Source organism: Phymastichus coffea, unplaced genomic scaffold, assembly GCF_024137745.1.
Source record: "Phymastichus coffea isolate CEN01 unplaced genomic scaffold, Cenicafe_Pcof_1.1 PCOF00012, whole genome shotgun sequence".
Taxonomy (NCBI): Eukaryota; Metazoa; Arthropoda; class Insecta; order Hymenoptera; family Eulophidae; genus Phymastichus; species Phymastichus coffea.
The window spans coordinates 5,546,458-5,566,418 of record NW_026706823.1 but is presented as its reverse complement, the minus strand read 5'-3'; the positions used below and the strand labels follow the sequence as shown (position 1 = coordinate 5,566,418).

The 19,961-nt window shown below is 37.6% G+C and overlaps 1 protein-coding gene across 3 annotated transcripts in view; it reads left to right on the top strand.

Moving 5' to 3' along the window:
* Positions 1–19,961, top strand: part of LOC131672697 (cyclin-dependent kinase 14) — a 571,347-nt gene that overhangs the window by 159,953 nt on the left and 391,433 nt on the right. The window lies entirely within an intron of this gene.

Sequence of the window (19,961 nt, the reverse complement as noted above, 5' to 3'; positions counted from 1 at the left end):
CAAACTCTTTGATCCATGTTTTTAGACAGCAGCAAAACGTGGAGCACGCAAAACACTTCTAACCTTGATGCCTCTCACAAACAAACCAAACATACTACAAAGCTGAAATTTGGAACGTATGTTCTAGACGAGTGTACCTACATAACCAAATAAAAAAGTCGAAGATCGAACGGACGTAGCCCGCTAAATTTCAAAATTCACCTTACTTTTTGATCACACCTCGTATATTTTAGAATTTTGAATAAAAACATGCTATTTTCATAGAAAATTTGATTTTTAAATTTTTCTCAACAAATTTTTCAGTGCTTTTTTCGAAAAAAGTCGCCATATTTTTTTTCTTGAAATCTAATTATAATTTTGACTTTAGAATCTTGTAGAGCGACCCCAAAAAACATAAAGTAAGTCATTTTTAGACATATTCTTAATGTTTAAGTATTTCAAAAATAAACACAAAGTAAAGTTAAGATTTTTGGCTTTTTCGCCGTTAATGGGGTAATACTTTTAAAATCTAATGCAAACTAAACATTAACATGAAAAAGACGGTAATTTTAATATTCGGTTACAATATGTATAATTATACATTCTTAAATTTTTTAACTAATCAATGGCATAATTTGTAGAATTCTAGCATGGAAAACTTTCGAAATAATAGCGCAATATTACCGTTTGTTTACCGATTACTTATTACGAAACAATTTACCTAATCTTAAATTGTAAAATTGTTCTTACTTTTTTAATATTTAAGCACAAATATACTATTCTGGATCTATCGTTTAGCAGCGCAAATTTCTGATCAAATTCTCGAATAAAAAAAATTTTATAGCAAAATTTAAGTGGCAGCATATTTAACCATAAAAGGGAACCCCAAAATGAAATTCCAGCCTGATGATAATTTATCGATACGGGAGTGATTGGTATATGTAAAATTAGGATATATTCTTATATACGTAAAATTTCACGAAGAATTTGTTAGTGTAGTCTAATAATCTAAAAAATCTTTTTCCATGTTTTTCAAAAAAAATTTTGGTTTTCAATTTTTTTGTTTTTGGACTTGTACCAGCTATAGCTTAATCCATACGTAATGTTGTTCAGAATCATTCAAAGAACCTGTAACAAAATTTTCAGCCCAAAATATTAAAAACTGCAGGACGTTTTCGTATGCGGACGCGGCGAACGATCGCGCGGCGCACTGAACAATCTGATGTTAATATCACCTTTTATTTATTATTTTGTTCGTACTCTCGTGGTCATCGCATTAATGTATAAAAATTAATTTGACTTTGAAAAATATATATGAATATATAAAAAATATATACATAAATATATATGAATATATTTATATAAATATATAAATATATATAAAAATATATATAAAAATTTTATATTGCAACGGTAGTCGATTCGATTAATCAATTCATTCGCGATTCGGTACACTCGCGATGTTAGAGCGAACGACTAAAAGAGAGAGAGTTTAAAAGTTCAGTTAAGCCTCAACTATTACTAGTGAAAGTACCGCCAAATTAGTTTTGCACAGTGTTTCGCCGTTTTCCATAAAATAGTTTTCCTGGAATTTTTGATACGTGCGAGTGTTAGTGAGGAAGCATCACAGCAGCAGTATTATAGCAGCAGTAATTAAAGCAGCAGCAGAGCAACAGCAGATATTTTGAGTGAGGCAGTGCAGTTTGTTCCCGCAGGAGCACCTTTGATTTTGCTGCATAAAAAATTACGGCTGATCACCGTAATTGCACCGATGGGTAGGTGCACCTCCCATTTATTGCGCGGCAAAATACTATCCAGAGTATTTTGTCTATCGCGACTGTTACTTTTTGTATTCGCGCTGAGCAAATTTTCGAATTCTCTCTCTTCCCGTTTTATTGTTAATAATTGTAAAATCCTGTTCGCGTCCATTAGTCATTCGGCCCATCATAGACTGTAATTTTTCTAGTCATAAACGTTATTAACTTTATTCGCCGCATCACGTTATTTCGTTTCCTATTAGTTTAACGAACCTATTATGGATTAAATTTTAAACCGATTTCATCTAGGGAATTAGGTGGAATAAACTTTAGGTCAATTACACTTAAGATAGATCGACTGTAACAAGTCAGGTGACTTAAGGTGAGTTGGCCTTTCCGTATCAGCACCATTGAAGATAGGAATTGGTATATTAATCTTTGATGCTATATCGATATTTGAACTATTATTTAAAATATCTTGCGATTGATAACTCTTATTCATGAGAATATTTTGTCTATCGTGACTGTTATTTTTGTATTTGTGCCGAGCGTTAGTTTTTGCGGTCGAATTTCAAATTCTCTCTCTCTCTCTCTCTCCCCGTATTATTATAACATGTAGTTAATCCTATTCGCGTGCATAAGTCTTTCAGCCGATCAAAGGCTGTAGATTATTTGAGATAAACGATATTAATTCCATTCGCCGCATTACGTCATTTCGTTTCCTTTTAGTTTAACGGATCTATTACCGGTTAAATTCTAAACTCATTTCATCTTGGGGATAGTTGGAGTAAACATTAGGTCACTCACACCTAAGATAGATCGAGTGTTACAAATCATGTGACTCAAGGTGAGTTCAACTCTGTTGGAAAGAAGACAATTAAACAAAAGTATCAAACGTAAAGGCGAAGAAACGTATACTCATACGTGTTTAACGCTTTAATAAATTCCCTTTGTACAAGCTAATCTACCTCGTTACATGGCGCCCAACTGGTATTAAGATCCATTTTGTGCGAATAGGATAGTGCGTCAAAGGTAATCGACACATGGGAGAGAGACGATTGTGCGAGCGCTTAGGGAGGTTTGAGCGCGTGTTATCGTGAAATCGTGAGCAGTGCGCCCTCTGCAGGAAAAAAAGGGAATAACTTCGACTTTTTTCTTATAAATTGTTAAATTTATTGTAAAAAGGGCCGAAAGCGATAATAATTAGTAGGTCAAAGAGATTCCAAATCGTTGTTGTTGCTTAACAGGTACTAACCCGTTTGAGTCACGGTTTGGTGGATAAAGGGGGGCCGGAAGCATCTGAGCGACGATAAGAGTAAAGAGCGTGAACGAAGCATGCAGCCTAAAAATATTAGCCAGGCGGAGCAAGCAAACAGTGGTCTCCGACCTATAGGTAGGATATTTCATCTTATAATTAAATAGTTTGCAGAGACAGCACGCACTCGTAATCTCGCGAGTTTGCGCCTAAAATAGAAGGCATTCAGGGTAGTTACACTAATTAGTGTATACCCCGCTCATTTCTTGGGGGATAGGAAGCGGTTATTGGTCGAATAGGCCGATACTTTAAACCTCGACAGCATCCTACACCCGTGCGGAAGCAAGATGGCCCTGTTGTCAGCCCAGATTGAGACGTGGGCATTAGAACTAATCTCCTCACAGCGCGAACGCCTCTTGGTGCAATTGGAGCAGTGCAAGGATAGAAGTGGCATCCAGCAGGTGGCTAGGCTTGGGAGATGGTTGCTAGGTGAGTACAGCATCGCAGATTTCGAGGAGACCACGCGCAGTAAAGAAGTGGCGAGGCGCAGGAGGCATACTCGACAAGCGTGGCTCGACACAATCTGCGACGAGTTCGAAAACCTCAGCGCAGAGGAGCACAGCGACCATCCTCTGAGGCTCATCATCAGGGAGGGAATAACCTTGACAAGTATGTTAAGGACATTCGCCTGCCTGGATGAAGACTCAGAGGTAGAATCCAGCCGCTAAGAAGAAGATGACATCCAGAAGGTACTCTACAAGCAACGCAGATCTAAGGTCGCAGGAATCCTCAACACCGAAAGAGCCTCAAGGAGAGCTATCTTTGAGCGAAGCCTTCCGGGAACTAGAGTACGTGAAGGAGGGAGTCGACCGTAACCGCAGGCTGGTCTGTCGGATCCTAAAGACTCTTCAGACATCACAGGTCATACAGGTGTGTGCGAAGCGCGAGGCACAGGACATGCGCCAAAGAATACGAGAGCTGGAGGACGGAATGCATGAAATGGCCGTTGCAATCCGTTCATCCCAGCACGACTCGATTCAACTGCGTCCCAGACGAAATGTAAATTTGCAGGACACATTTATCGGCCACTACGATTCTGGAATCCCGGGAAGCACACCGGCTCCTCCATGACCCGTCCCCAGGAGAAGGGATGTCACCCCACCGGAAGCTCTGTAAAGAAGAAGAGGTGAAGAGGATCAAGAGGAGTACGGGAGATCTGCACCAGTTCGACAGAGGAGTAGAAGCGAATCGTCTGGCACCGGTCCTCATTTATCCTCAGGGCTCTCCACAACCTAAGATGTAGGACAGATTGTCCGCGGATGAAATTTGAGGTTTGCGGGCAGTAGGGCACAGAACGTGGACACGTTTCTGTTAAGGTTGGAAGACCTGCGCGTGGGCGCAGGACTAACCGACAAGAAAGAGCTTTGTTCCGTATCAGAGATTCTTGAAGGTAACGTGAGGACCTCCTACGATAACAATAAGTAACAGTGACTCAGTTACGCCGAATTTGTCGCCGACGCCCGAAAATGGTTCGGTACTTGTACGCATCACAACAAAGGCTGTTGCAGGAAGCTCAGAACCGATTCCAGGGCGAAGACGAATTGGTGAGGGATCACGTGTCCGACCTGGTGGCTCTTGTCAATAGACTGGAACCACCAATACCCTTAGAGACGTTATTAGACCTGCTCCATGCAAACCTCCTTCCGAACATCCAGATACAGCTGCGTCGTAGCGAATTGACGTCAATACGCGAGTTTAACAGGAGAGCAACCAAAGTACAAAATACTTTGTCTTACGGTCGTCGTCCACGCGTATTCACGGATCCAAACTCTACGATCTTCCCTCAGCACGCCTACCAGCCGAGCAAAAGAACGGTTGGTAGTAAATCCCAAACCGCTGGGGGTACGTGCCAGCGATGGGAAGGTACGTGCAAAGAAGGAGCGAGATTCGCAGCGCAAACAGGGCGTGAAGAACCCTGCAAGGAGGCCTACCGAGCAAGCACCGGTATCGCCTATGCAATCCTCCACTTCTAATAAGAAGATGGAGGAGCGTCTGGAGGTCATTGAGAGAATCCTGCACAAAATGGTCAAAGAAAGGCAGGACAGCCCTCCAGAACAGCGTAAAAGCGGATGGCGTGGGAGAAGGAGGAATTCTCCTCTTTCCAGGTCTCCTGACGAGCGGCGAGAAGGATAGAGGCGTAAAATAGACTTCACGAAGCCTGTCCAGTGTTTCGCTTGTGGCAAGCTAGGATTCAGCCGTAAGTTCTGCCCAGATTGCAACAAGGGAAACGGCAAGAAGAGTGACGAGAAGAGGTCGTCTTCGCGCCTCCAGTGAGTTCGACCTCTCGCTGCGGGTCGTCGACGGGAAAGAGCAAGCTGTCGGCGACCCAGGGATCCAAACAGATCCTAGGAGGGCATCAAGAGAGCTCGGGATCTAGCAGTACATCGGAGCGGAAGGCGATCGAGGCCGATGCCAGCCCTTGGCAGAGTTGACGGCTGGTCATCCTGGAAGGATAAGGTGGCCACATACAAGTTGTGGAGGAAAGAGAAGACTCGATTAATATGAGAATCGAGCGACCCGAAGACTTGAAAGATTCGAGATCCTCCACATATAAAGCTGAGGAGGAAGAGGTGTCGAAGGAGTCCACGAATAAAAGTTAGCCCATCTTCGTAGCAGCAGCGGAAGGGAAGAAGCCGCTGAAAAGCACGACGAATGGAGGAAAGGATGCGACTCGCAGATACGACCCAAAGGATAAGACTAGATAGTGATTGCGGGTAGACATAGGTGACTTTAAGACTAGAGCACTTTATGATACCAGCGCCTCATCTACGGTCATGTGTCAGTTAGGGCTGAGATTAGTATCGGAGATGTGACTCGGACTTAATGTGACCAAGGCGGGCGATGCAAGGCTCGCCAACAGGCGTCCATGCCCCATCATTGGTTACGTGATGGTCCCCATGAAGGTAGGGGGAATCACAAAGAAGATAAGAGTCGCCATTACGCCATTGCTCACGGATGACTGCTACGTAGGCGCAAACTTTATAAGAGAGTTCCGCGTAGTTTTGGATCCTGATGAGGATGAATTATGGTTGAAAGACGCCCCGGTAAAAGTACCTATGGAAGTGTCGGGTATTGATGGTACGGCATTTGTCGCACCGGTAGGACTGTGGGAGGCCGCGGAAACAGCTTGAGGAAATCGAAGATCTCGTCAAAAGATTAATTCCTGACGGAGGAAAGATTTTAGGCTGTGCTGTGAGGGTTAAACACGAAATAGATATTGGAGGTGCTCGACCCATCAAACAGAAGTACTGCCCAGTTTCGGACAGGGTGCGAGAAGAAATGCACGCGCTGGTCAAGGATATGCTGGAAAAAGATGTAATCGAACCAGCGACCAGCGGATGATTAAGTCCAGTGGTGATGCTAAAGATGGCTGATGGAAAGTAAAAGTATTGCGTGAATTACCAAAAGGTAAACGCAATAACCAAACCAGATGCCTATCCTTTGCCATATATGAACGACATCCTAAGACGGATAAGGGATGCAAAGTTCATATCCACGCTGGCCTTGAGTAGTGCGTACCATCAGATTCCTCTAAAGGAAGAATCGCGCCCGATATCGACGTTTACAGTACCAGGGTTGGGATATTTTCAAGAGAATACCCTTCGGACTGTCATACGCGAGAGTAATCTTCCAGAGGTTGATGGATAAGGTGATGGGCCCGGATATGAATTTATTCGCTTTTGCTTACCTCGATGACGTAATTGTGGTTTCTTCGTCATTTGAGGACCATAAGTGGCACCTAGAATTGGTATTAAAGAGAATTCTATGTGCGGGTCTAACCATCAACAAAGCCAAAAGCCACTTCTGTAAGACGGAAGTTAGGTACTTGGGAATTCTCGTGAACCAGGACGGAGTAAGATCAGATCCCGAGAAGATATGATCGATACTAGAGTATCCAACACCCTGGACTGTCAAACATGTAAAGCGATTCATGGCAATGACGTCGTGGTATAGACGTTTTATACCCCACTTCAACCCGACTTTATCATGATTCCTGAACCTATAAACTGCCTGACGAAAAAGAATGTACATTTCTCTTAGGAGGAGGAGCAAGAGCGAGCTTTCATGAGATTGCAGGAGGCGATGACTTTCGCCCCAATACTGCAACCACCCGATCCTAGCGGTCAGTTTGTACTACAAACTGACGCCAGTGACAATGGGATCGGGGCAGTCCTCATGCAGGATGTCGATGGAGAGCAGCGTGTGACAGAATACACCAGTCGGTCACTCAACAGAGCTGAAAGAAATTACACAGTCTCCGAGAAAGAGAGCTTGGCAGTGGTATGGGCCATTGGAAAATTTCGGCCGTACATTGAAGGGCATCACCTCAAGGTCATCACTGATCATAGTTGCCTGAAATGGCTCCACAGTATGAAAAATCCCACGGGAAGACTAGCGCGTTCGGCGCTAGCATTGCAAGGTAATTTCTTCGATACTGAATATCGAAGGGGAGATCTTAATGTGGTGCCGGTCGCATTGTCTCGGGCCTATGAGGAGGGAATTAAAGTGAGTGCCATAAATAGTCGGCCGGAGACCACTGACGCCTGGCATTTGCAGCAATATCAGGAGGTATGCCAAGACCCACATTCGCACCCTACATGGATGGTAGTAGTGGGGAGGCTATATCACTAGCAGCCTGATGAGGACGATGAAGGGTCTATCGACAATGATGAAGCATGAAAGCTTGTGGTGCCTAGGGAGAAAAGGCATCAAGTGCTCCAGGAGGTCCATGATGCTCCGACGGCAGGGCATCAAGGACGAGAGCGTACGTTCTCCAGGGCTAGGCGCTTGTACTACTGGCCTAAGATGTATGATCAGGTCAGAGAGTATTTAAAGACTTGCCCGGTATGTCAGCAATGCAAGGTAGAACAAAGGGTACCTTGCGGGCTGATGGGTCGTAGACAAGTGTCACGACCCTGGCAGGTGGAAGCCGGTGATATCACTTTCTCAAAAGCTCTCGAGGTTTTAAGTATGTCTTAGTCTTTGTAAACCTTTTCACTCTCTGGGTAGAGTGCGTTGCGATACGCAAAGCCAATGAGAAGACGATCGCAAGGGAATTACACAAGCGGATTGTCACTAGGTTTGGCGCTCCAGAAGTATTCTTGTCGGATAACGAAACTGAATTCAAGAATCAGGAAGTCGATTCATACCTTCAGATGAACGGCATCCAGCGCGCCTTGACTTCCATGTACCATCCCAAGCGAATCCTACAGAGCGAGTAAACAGGACGCTTAAAACCATGATCACGTCATATGTGAGCTGTGATTATAAGAGCTAGGACGAGCACCTGTCAGAGTTCAACTTGGGGTTGAACTCGACAACTCATAGCGCCACAGGGTATAGTGTTGCGATGCTCATCTTTGGGCGTCATCCGGTACCTCCTTTGATGTTTAAAAGAATCCAAGATCAACAGGCCCTTGAATATTTGGAGGGTTAAGCTGTGGTAGATTGAGCTGAACATATGAAGAAGCTACTTAATTTATGGGAGCAGGCCAACTCGAAGTCAAAGGAGGAAACTGCGCGTCAGGCGGCTTATTACGACCGGAAGAGACGGCAACCCAAGTTTAAGGTCGGAGATCGGGTATGGAAAAGAAACAGGATTCTCTCTTCGGCTACCCAAGGCATATCAGTCAAATTGGCACCGAAATACGCCAGTCCGTACGTGATTGAAGAGAGAAATTTGAATGTATTTGACAGAAGAAAATTTTAATTCTTCTTTTAATACATTCAAATTTATTTGAAACAATTAATACATATATTGTTCAGTGCGCCGCACGATCTTATGCGGCGTCCACATACGACAACGCGGCCGAGTGATAATTAAGGCAGCTGTACAAATAGAACCAGTCTCGCAGTTTTTAATATTTCAGGCTGAAAATTTTTTTACAGGTTCATTGAATGATTCTGAACTACATTACATATGGATTAAGCTGTAGCTGGTATAGGTCAAAAACTGGAGTCTTACTTTGGGCTCCCCTTAAACATTGCACGAAAAGAAGTACCTTGCAGCTTATTTAGTATTTTTATTGTGCGTTTTTTTCGCAAACACCTTTTGACTTGGCTATGTCAGCTTCTCTTAGTTCTTCGCGAAGTTCTTTATAACCTTTATATAAAAATCCTTTTAGACTAGATGTAACTTCTGTATCTTCATTCCTTGTAAATTTTGAATTATGAATTAGCATATTTTAAATTAGGACTTCGTTTATTTGTATGGTGACGTTCCTGGTAACTTTTGATTCAGTTTTCACCGATTTATTTTCCTTGCGTGTTGACATCCTGAAGTGTTTATCCAGACTGGAGATTTAATGAAAATTGATTTTGTAGATGCTTGTGATCCCGTTAATTGTGTTGGCCCTTCTCTCCTTGTAATAATTTGTGCGTTTATATTTATGTTTGTATGTTCTGAGTGTGTATGTTTAACCTATTATTTTACTCCCCTGTTATGAAGCGTTTTATTTTTCGTCAGTCTCAACTTAAAATGTGCATCTTTTGTAATATCTTGTGTAACGTAGTCTTTAAAAATTCAATTTATAACTGCTTTAGTATTTTAAACGCTAGTTTTATTCTAATTCAATATTTTTCCTTTTTCTGTCCTTCACCGAGGTTCGCGTCAGAAGGCAAGGCGACCTTACCGACAACGACGAAGTCATTGATGCGGTTTCCTATATAAGGGTGCTTCAGGTCCAAGACTTCCCGACATATGCGAGTTTACGAAATAGGGTATTCGTGTGTGTCACAGTTGATAGATTTTATTAACATTGTAACTATTACAATATTAATAAAATTTTTGTTTAAATAACGAAAATACAAAAAAATGATTCTGTTTTAAAGCTTTAACAATTTTCATAAAATCCTAATATTTTTATTGTAAATTTAGACCGTTCGCGACATCGTTATGCTGTTAGTGTATGGAGCGGAGTCATTTGCGATCGTATTGTGGGACCACACTGTCTGTCGAGAAACTTGAATGCTGAGATGTACCTCGATTTTCTTCAACATGATCTGTCGAATCATTCAGATATTGTACTAGACCCAGAAGAGCGAGAAAATATAATTTTCTTACACGATGGTACTCTAACACACCTCGTTGTACGAGATCATCTTTATAAGGTAATTACTTTGATAGATCAATTTTTTTTTATTTTGAAAAATTGAATGCTCATTCCGATACTTTTTCTAGTCTTGTAGTGAGTGAATTAGTCATGGAGATGCAGAGAAATGGCCAGTACATTTCCCAAACAATAAACTTTTAGATTTTTATGTATGGGAAAAGTGCAAGGAAGAAATTTACCACAACGATGCACATGCACTGCTGAAGCGTACTGGAAACATGTATAAGAATGGGCAGAAAACGTACCACCAGACAAAAATCCATTTGGCAACACTTCAAGTGATACGAAGAGCTAGATTGTGCATTCGAATGGAAGAATATTTAAGGGATGACGTAGATTTAAAATGAAAAAAAAGGACTTCCTTAACTTTTTTTTTAATAGTAATTAATATATTGAAGTAATATATTTTATCACTGTCAAATAAATTAGGTTTTGAACTATTTGTTTAAAAATTTTTATAAAAAAATATTAAAAATTCTCCCTCTGACGATTGTTTTACGAAAACCTTGAAAAAATTCGGTGGATATCATAACTTGGGCTAGAGTCATCTGAAACTTTGAAACCAAATTTTTTCTGTTATTTTATAAGTTTAGCATGCACTTGAATGAAGGATGTGTAAAAAAAATTGAAATCTGAATTTTTAGCGACGTTGCATGTCAAAAATTTATTTTTCGTCACAAAGTGTTATTAGTTTTTAGTTTTATTAATTATTAGTTTTTGAGTTATCATGTCCACCGATTTAAAAAATACCGTTTTGAAAAAAAAGTGTTTAAAATTTAAAGTAAGAGAAAAAAATATTTTCGAACTTACAGAGAATCATTGATACCAAGCATATAAAACGATTGTCCTTCTACATCAGCTATGTGTAAAACCTCTCTTTGTTTACGCCTAAGTAGAATTGAATTTCATTACAAAAATTGCGTAAAATGAAAAATATGATTCACACAGGTGGGGCAAATCAAAGTGAAGAAATCGCTCCCCCTTCTGATATAGCTCGGATCGATTTCAAACTTTCAGAAAGTACTTTAGTTGAGTTTTACTTTAGGATGAAACAATAGAAAAAATCGATTTTTTTATTATATTAAACTCAACCCTCGTATAACCCCTTGAATACCAATCTAGAAAGGTATGGAGATACAGGAAATGAAAATCAAAATAAACTTGACAACGCAGATAATGGAGATGATGATAATGAACCAGAAAATCCTAATAATTTAAATTAGATAATGTTTATAATTCATAATTGAGAAATAAAAAAGTTGTAAATAATTTGTAAAAAATCGTTATTCAGTCCTCAAAAAGCCGTTATTATGTCATAAAAATTTCGTAAAAAAGTCGTAACGAAGTCATTTAAAAGTCATAAAAAAGTTCATATAAAAGTTTCATAAAATCCTTAAAAAAGTCAGAATTGATCGAGTATGTCAGGATTCCGAGTAAATTCAGATAAACAACCTGAGGATCTTTACTGTAGACATAGTCTCATCCTAAATTTTTAATTTAATGGACCCCAGACCTCCAACACATTACATAGCTTTTAGAGCCAAAAGTGGTAGTACCTCGAGTTAATTAATCACTCGAAGCTTTGACCCCAAACCCATTAAAACCTAAAGTCTTCTACACTTCAAAGCTTCGACCCTAAGCTCTTGAGCGCCCATAACTTCCAAGCCCTTAGATCTCAAATTTTTTACCCTAAAGCTCATAGCTCGTAAGTCTTAAGCCCTCGACCCTAAATTGTAAAAATATAACAACTATTCCAAAAGTCTTGATCCCCAAGCTCTTAATCCACAAATTCATAAACGTTGAGCTTTTAACCTCTAAGCTCTTGAGCTCCATACTTTTAATTCTAAAACGCTTAACCTAAACTCACAACTTGTAATCCTCAAACTCTTATAGGCTTGGGGTTTATGAGCTTGGGGTTGCCGCTTCGGGTGATTGTGCATTAATACCTTAGGATCTAAGGGCTATATAATTCATTAAAGGTATGGGGTTCATAAGATTAAGAGCTGAGGTTCTGACTATATCTACGGTAAGACGTGTAGATCGTTTTTCCGATTTTACTCGGAATTCCGATGTGATGGAGTAATTCTGAGCAAATATTCGTGATAAACGGATCAAAGAACATACAGTATGTGTATGTGAAAAAAATACAAACAGTTAAAAAAATTAAAACTATCTTTAGTTATTTTTTTACGTATATTGTATATTTTTGTTAGAACCAGTCTGTATTTCGCGACCAACAGTCTCTCTCGTTCTTCCGTTGTCTCATGAATTAATTCTAATAAAGGCGAAAACGACAAATGACTTTACCATCATATTTATCAATAAGAATATTTTTCAAAAAAAACAATACTTACGCAGTACGTCTTCGTAAATCACTGATGGTATTGCCACTGTACCGGCTTTTCTCTTCGATGTCATTTGTCAAAACTTTTTTTTTCTTTATGAGAAGGTTCATTAGCTTAATCACTATCTTCTGGCTGTCGTCTTTATATTTGTTAGTGAGGCTATCAAACTCGAGCATCTAAATATGCACCACAGAACCTTCATACAGCTCTACCTATAATGAAAACTTTCTATCACTATTTTATGTATATGTGTGTGTGGTGTGTGTGTGCGTGTACGCGCGCATGTTAAAGCATGCTCGAGAGCGTAATCTTTTTGCGCGTACTCGTATGTATATGTATACGCGCGTAACATATTCGTTATATTTCTTAGAATATTTTATATCAAATAACTGCGCATGTGTATGTGTGTGTGTGTGTGTGTGTGTGCATGTGTTTCTATGTGTGCATATGTGTGTATATATGCATGTTTGTAATTTTATCTTTCCAGGTCCTAGTTTCAGTGCGACAAACTCTTTCCTCAATAGCTTCTTCAGAGATGCGTCCTCTACATTCCTTCGGAATCACTCTTTCCTTCTCTTTTTTCTTCTTTGCTGTCTGTTCATTCTTTGTTCTTTTCCTTGTTATGAACCTCAGTTTCATCCATCAAAACTTCTAAAATATTCAAATAGCCCTGGTTATCGAAATAAAAATCTCAATCGACATTCTAAAACTACGAGATCATAATAATATTACGCGCAATGGTAGAGAATGTGAAAATGTTGGAAAGGAGCCAGTGGTCGAATGTAGAAGTTTGCCTAGCCTTCTATTTTTCCTTTTGTTATGTTACGTCTTACGACGCATCCTTTTTGTAACAAATGCACATTCGTGAAATTCAAAGCTGCTAACCTCCTCGCACGTCAGCTGACGAAACGCAAGGTGAATGACACTCCGAAATAAGTGTTACGGCTTACGACGCACAGTGGGAGATTTGGAAATTTTTTTGGAAAAAATTGAATATCTTTTGATTGGAAAAAGATATCGACATCAATCCAAGGGCATTTTGAAGCTTAATTGGTGCTGAATAAAGGAAAACTATCAGCATTATCATTATATATATCTTTGACCTTTAAAAATAAGGTCAAAGTTGGCATTTTATGAAAAAATTTCATTCTTTCCAATTTTTAGCCTTCAAACGGATGATAATTTAATATAAATATATCGCATTTTTTTAGGATTTTGAACGAGAATTCCGAATCCGTTATCAGAATTTCGATTAAGTATAGTAGTCATTGAGAAAAACGCGTCCGAAGCCAAGGAAAGCCCAGTTTTCCTTGTTATTTCTTGTTTATCTCCCTGCAAACGGTGGATATCGTCTTATTCCATAAACGAAATATACATTTTTACAGGATTTTGAACGAGGATTCCGAATCCGTTATCAGAATTTCGATTAAGTATAGTAGTCATTGAGAAAAACGAATATATATTTCATTAGGAACGAGAAACCCGAATTTATTGTCAGAATTTCATTTATCTATATTGTTAATTGGTAAAAGCACTTGCAAAGTCGAGGAAACCCCGGTTTTCCATGACTCTTGTTCTCTAACTAATTGACTATACTAAATAAAAAATTCTATTACCTAAAATGACAACTATAATGTACGCCATAATAATTAAATATAATTATTTTATTACAACAATACATTATCAAGAGAAATTATTTTCAAAGTTCTTTATTCTACTTTCACATTTGTAGTGCTCTTCTAGATTTTACTTTTTTATAGTAGATTTCAATTCTATTATCCCATCCAGAGTGCTTTTCGGGATTCCCATTTTGATAGACGCTTAGAAAAGTTATATATTTACTTCAATAAGTAGACCATTCAGTCAAATAGCAATCATATTTATTTTAGTTATTGTTAAGTTATTATCAAGTTACTATTAAATATAAAAAGTTTTATCTATATGAAGCTCAAATTTTGGACTATAGCGATAGTTCTGCTGGCAAAGCCAAGTCTTTAAGATTCTGAATAATTATGAAATAAAGTTTGATAGTAGGATCAAACGTGTCATTCTATATTTCTGACAGTGGGAATTAAAATTTTTATATCATTCGTAATTATAAAAATATCAAAATAGTTGGCTTATAAGCGTATAAATTGTTTTCAAAGATTTGATGGTGATACAATATTTTTTAAAGACGATATCCACAGTTTGCAGGGAGATAAACCACAAATAACAAGGAAAACCGGGCTTTCCTTGGCTTCGGACGCGTTTTTCTCAATGACTACTATACTTAATCGAAATTCTGATAACGGATTCGGAATCCTCGTTCAAAATCCTGTAAAAATGTATATTTCGTTTATGGAATAAGACGATATCCACCGTTTGCAGGGAGATAAACAAGAAATAACAAGGAAAACTGGGCTTTCCTTGGCTTCGGACGCGTTTTTCTCAATGACTACTATACTTAATCGAAATTCTGATAACGGATTCGGAATTCTCGTTCAAAATCCTAAAAAAATGCGATATATTTATATTAAATTATCATCCGTTTGAAGGCTAAAAATTGGAAAGAATGAAATTTTTTCATAAAATGCCAACTTTGACCTTATTTTTAAAGGTCAAAGATATATATAATGATAATGCTGATAGTTTTCCTTTATCCAGCACCAATTAAGCTTCAAAATGCCCTTGGATTGATGTCGATATCTTTTTCCAATCAAAAGATATTCAATTTTGTCCAAAAAAATTTCCAAATCTCCCACTGTGTGACGCATCCTTTTTTGTAACAAATGCACATTCATGAAATTCAAAACTGTTAAAATACTCGCACGTCAGCAAAAAGCTGACGAAACACGAGGTAAATGACACGACTAAATAAAGTCACCTAACGCAAAATTTATATTCAGCAAAAACAAAATGTCACACCATATCGCAATACTGACCTGAAAAGAGCTATAAAAGATATAAAAAGGAATGAACAAATTACTCTCGGCAGTTGATCAGTAGTCCGTCAGTCAGTCAATAAATACCTGTAAGACTCAACTCCGTACACACCGGTCCGACAATTGGTGGTTACTATACTTAATAAACTCGCGACTGTTACAAAGTAATATCGTGCAAGTAATTATTCAACAACCTACCCAAAACGATTCAACAAGCAGTTACAGCCTGCTACATTCATACAATCCAACAAGCAGTTAGAGCCTGCTACATTTATACAATTCAACAAGCAGTTAGAGCCTGCTGCATTTCTGTCAACAATTAAAAACTACGATTATCAAGGTAGTGCAATTATCAGACATACATTTCCACATACATTTATTATAAGTGAGACATATCCAACCACTAGTCAACATATTAGAACGTCTCATTCATTAGCTATTCGTAGTTGATGTACGAGACGTAACAGTTACACGTGCATCTTTTTCACATTCAAATAAAACAGTTTTTTAGACTTACCGTAAAATTTGCGTTTATCAACGTCAATCAACGTCATGCCATTGCCTTCCATATTTTGCCTGATCTTGATCTCCAACACGTCTCACATTTATCGTGGGTACGAAGCTATAATCTATCGGCTCACTTTTCCAAAATACGGAGAGTACATCTTGCCTTCACTGATATTCTACTAAACGCGCAAACTTCGTTTTGATAATTTGGTTATAAATAGTATGAAGTTACCGTTACTTACTTGACTTTGACTTCAACTTCCGAAATTGTTTAATTGTTTCCACTAATTTTGTGTTTTATTTACTATCTGAAATTTATAATTATTTGAGTTGATTGTTCTATGTTATTATTAAAATTCAATATTTTTGAATATTAAATAGTAAAATTAGCTCATTCTAGTTGTGTTGCTTTACTTTACAGTATTGCTTATACTTTCCATAACATTCTAATGTAATTAATATAATATGTAATTAATACGTTGTAATTAATACAATATGCTTGTACTTTTCTACCAAAATATCTTTCGATAAGCTAGAATTCACTTCCCGCTATTTTTAGGTGAATCAATTGACATTGAATATCTCATATATTAGTCGCAAACGCAATAACCCACAATTAATAAACTATTATAACACTAGATTTACCAGCCTTTGAACTATACTTATTTTTACCAATACCAGTCAAAATGACTGGTTGACAATTCTTATGATACTGTTATCCCTAAATTTCAGATTTGTCACTCTTGATGATGTAGGCACTTAGAATAGTCATCTTCTTTACAGAACCCTGTGTAAAGCCAAAATAAGACCTCTGTTATCTTGATAAGATAAATATTATTACGTAGTTACTTTGAAACCTGACATCGTATGAACTGCTGACGGCCATAAAACAAATAAAAGAGATATAGCATAAAAGGATCTGGGCGTCACTTATGTATAAGAGCCAGGTTACACACTGTATATATACTAGGGATTCTTAAACTGTGGTACATTACAATTTTTTTAGTCGTACAATTTTTATATAATCGTATTGATTTTTATAGCGAAATGTTTTTATATCAGTACGTATATTTTTGTTACAAATTTTTAAGGATTTGAGAACTAGATATAGACAAAAAAGAATAAAATAAATAAGACCACATAGTTACTAAATTTTTATTCAGAATAAACGATGGAAATATTTGAAAATACAAACAAATAAAAAACTTACAAAGATATCATTTGCACAGAAAATTAAACACAAAATTATGACAAAAAAGCCAATCGATCAATATTTTTTATTAGAAAAATTGAAAACGAAAATTTACATTCACAAAATGAATGCAGGGCTAGATTTTAATTTCAATTATTTTTCTTGCCTGAATGCAGAATGTAAAATAGGGAAATAATCTCAAAGCAATCAAACGTAATAATTTATATACAACCACTGCATATGAATGTAAACGAATGGTTAAATAATTTTTATATAATGCGTGTTATCAACTGACATCAAATCCATAAAAATTTTTGTTCATTTACGCGCGATACTTTATTATTGACACCAGTCTTTATGACTGGTTTTGGTATAAATAGGTACAGCATAGAATTATTTTTCTTGACAATGGAATATAGAAAAAAAAAGGAGTATGCTTTCGGCGGAAAGGATCCTAGCCTATGCAGGTCCCGGGCACGGATCCGCTGGGACACGAACACGAACTTCCTATGTCCTTCGTTGCCACGAGATACGGGTCGCTAGTTAACGTCATTATATAGCGAAGCTAACACTTCGAACGCTCGTATGCAAAAGGAACGGACGTGTGTTCGCCTTTCTCACGATGTCTCCCGACGTCCGTCGTATCCCTCTCGTCTACAAGTGCAAGTTGCCTCCTATCGATGTAATCAATTTACTGTTTTATTCATGATATACCTAAAACATATATATAAAACTTATAAATTTGCTAAGTCGATAAACTATGGTGGTTCTAAAACACTTGAGAGCTCGCGATAAAGTAATCGATGTTTTAGAACCGCCACAGGGTTTTCGCGAAGACGGATGTACTTATTTGCAAAAAAAAAAATTTATTATTGTTAGTCAAAAGGCCCCTATCCCGAAAAAAATGTGTTTCCGTAGAGATGTTGTCACCCTCGCTTCGTTGAGGTGACAATCTTCGCCCGTGCGGGAAACATGTACTTCCCACACTTCTTAGGTAATTTACTAATTATTATATATTTAAGATTTGAAAAAATCTCGATTAAAGTATTTAAGTATAAATTATATAAGGAATGAGTAGAGCGAGTAGGTCGTTAGATTAAATATTACGTTATTTATATTTATATATAACATATATAAATATATAAATAAAATTATATATATATAAATTAAACAGTATTAAAAATAAACTACCACCACCACGTTTAATTACACAGGTCAACAATTTTAAGAACCTGAAACCAGACGTAGAATAGACTTTCATTTTTATACGCGACCCGACCATACCCCGTGTATAATGAGGGATCTACAAAGTGGAGATTAAAAATTGATCCCCCTAGTGGCTGTTTTATCAGAGAAGGAGGCAATGTTATTTCCTCCAGAATGGTTTTTATTATCTAGAAAAGAAAGAAAAGTTAAATTTATATTATTCGTATATTTTTATGTTATTCATATATATTAAATATGTACTCACCTTATCTCAAATAAACTGGATGTAACAAGAGTAATATCAATAGAAGCAGCAGCAGAAGATACAACAGCAGTATTAGCAACAAGGAAAGTGAAAAAAGAAACGATATATATATATATATATTATATTGGCAATAATAATAAATAAAAAATATGACATACCGCCATCACAGCAACTTGCAGGAACAATAAAAAATAATACTAACAACAGCAGCAACAAAAAAAAAGTAACAGCAACAAATCAATAGCAGCGACAGAAGAAAAAAGAAAAAATAGCAACAGCAGTATTTGCAGCCAAAAAAACAATAACAGTAACAAACAGCAACTACAACAAAACTGAAAAGAAAAAAAAAGAAAAAAATAAAGCTAAATTTTTTAGTAATGCCATCTCTCATATGTTTGAGGAGATTTGCTATGAGATCAATGCCATTGAAATTGACAAGTCAAAGAATGTAGGATTGACTAGTGCTACGAAGAATTGCCTTTCATCCAATCGAAGTCAAAGTTTAATTAGCGAAAATGCCGGATGGTATGGTAATAATAATACGATAAATTTTATCAATAACGCTAGTTATTTTGATTTCACTATTTCACTTAGGATATTGCTGGGTTTTGCCAAGAACTATCGTAAAATTGTCAATATGAAGCATGAACTAATTATCACATGATCAAGAACAAACACGAATACTGTCATCGTAGAATCTACACCAGGTTCCTGAGCAACTGATCCTGTGACCTACGAAGATTTCAAGATTACATTGAGAATAATAGAGTGGTCAATCCCTTTTGTGGTTCTGTCAAACAGACAAAAAATCAAACTGCTGAATAACATAGGCAAGTATCGACCAATCACTATGAGTTTTTGTTCCTGGGAGTTTTACGAATATCCAAAGATACCGGCCACATCGAGATTCGTTTGGACCGTCAAAACTTCCAATCAGCTGGGAAAACCACGCTTCATCATATTGACTTTTCAAACTAAACGAAAGAATGAGAAATCTGCCAATGGTAGCGAATTTGATCACTGCAATATCAGCAACGTCAAACTGTTTCTCAATTCGCAATGCTACCCATATGGAAATCTTGATCTCAACATCAATTAATATCAGTACGCCATGCTGTACGATATATTTGCGAATTTTCAAAATTCTTACTATAGTAAAGATGCGGAGCCTATACTCAACAAGGAAACGTTCATTGAGAAAGTGCCACTCATAGTGATTAATTGTTCGAAACAAAACGAAATATTTCCAGATAATACAGCGGCCTGCTGTCTGTAAAAACATGATCGCATTGTATAGTACAATCCTATTAGTGTAGATGTGAAAAAGATTGTGTAATGATTGACTAAAAAAGGCGGCTC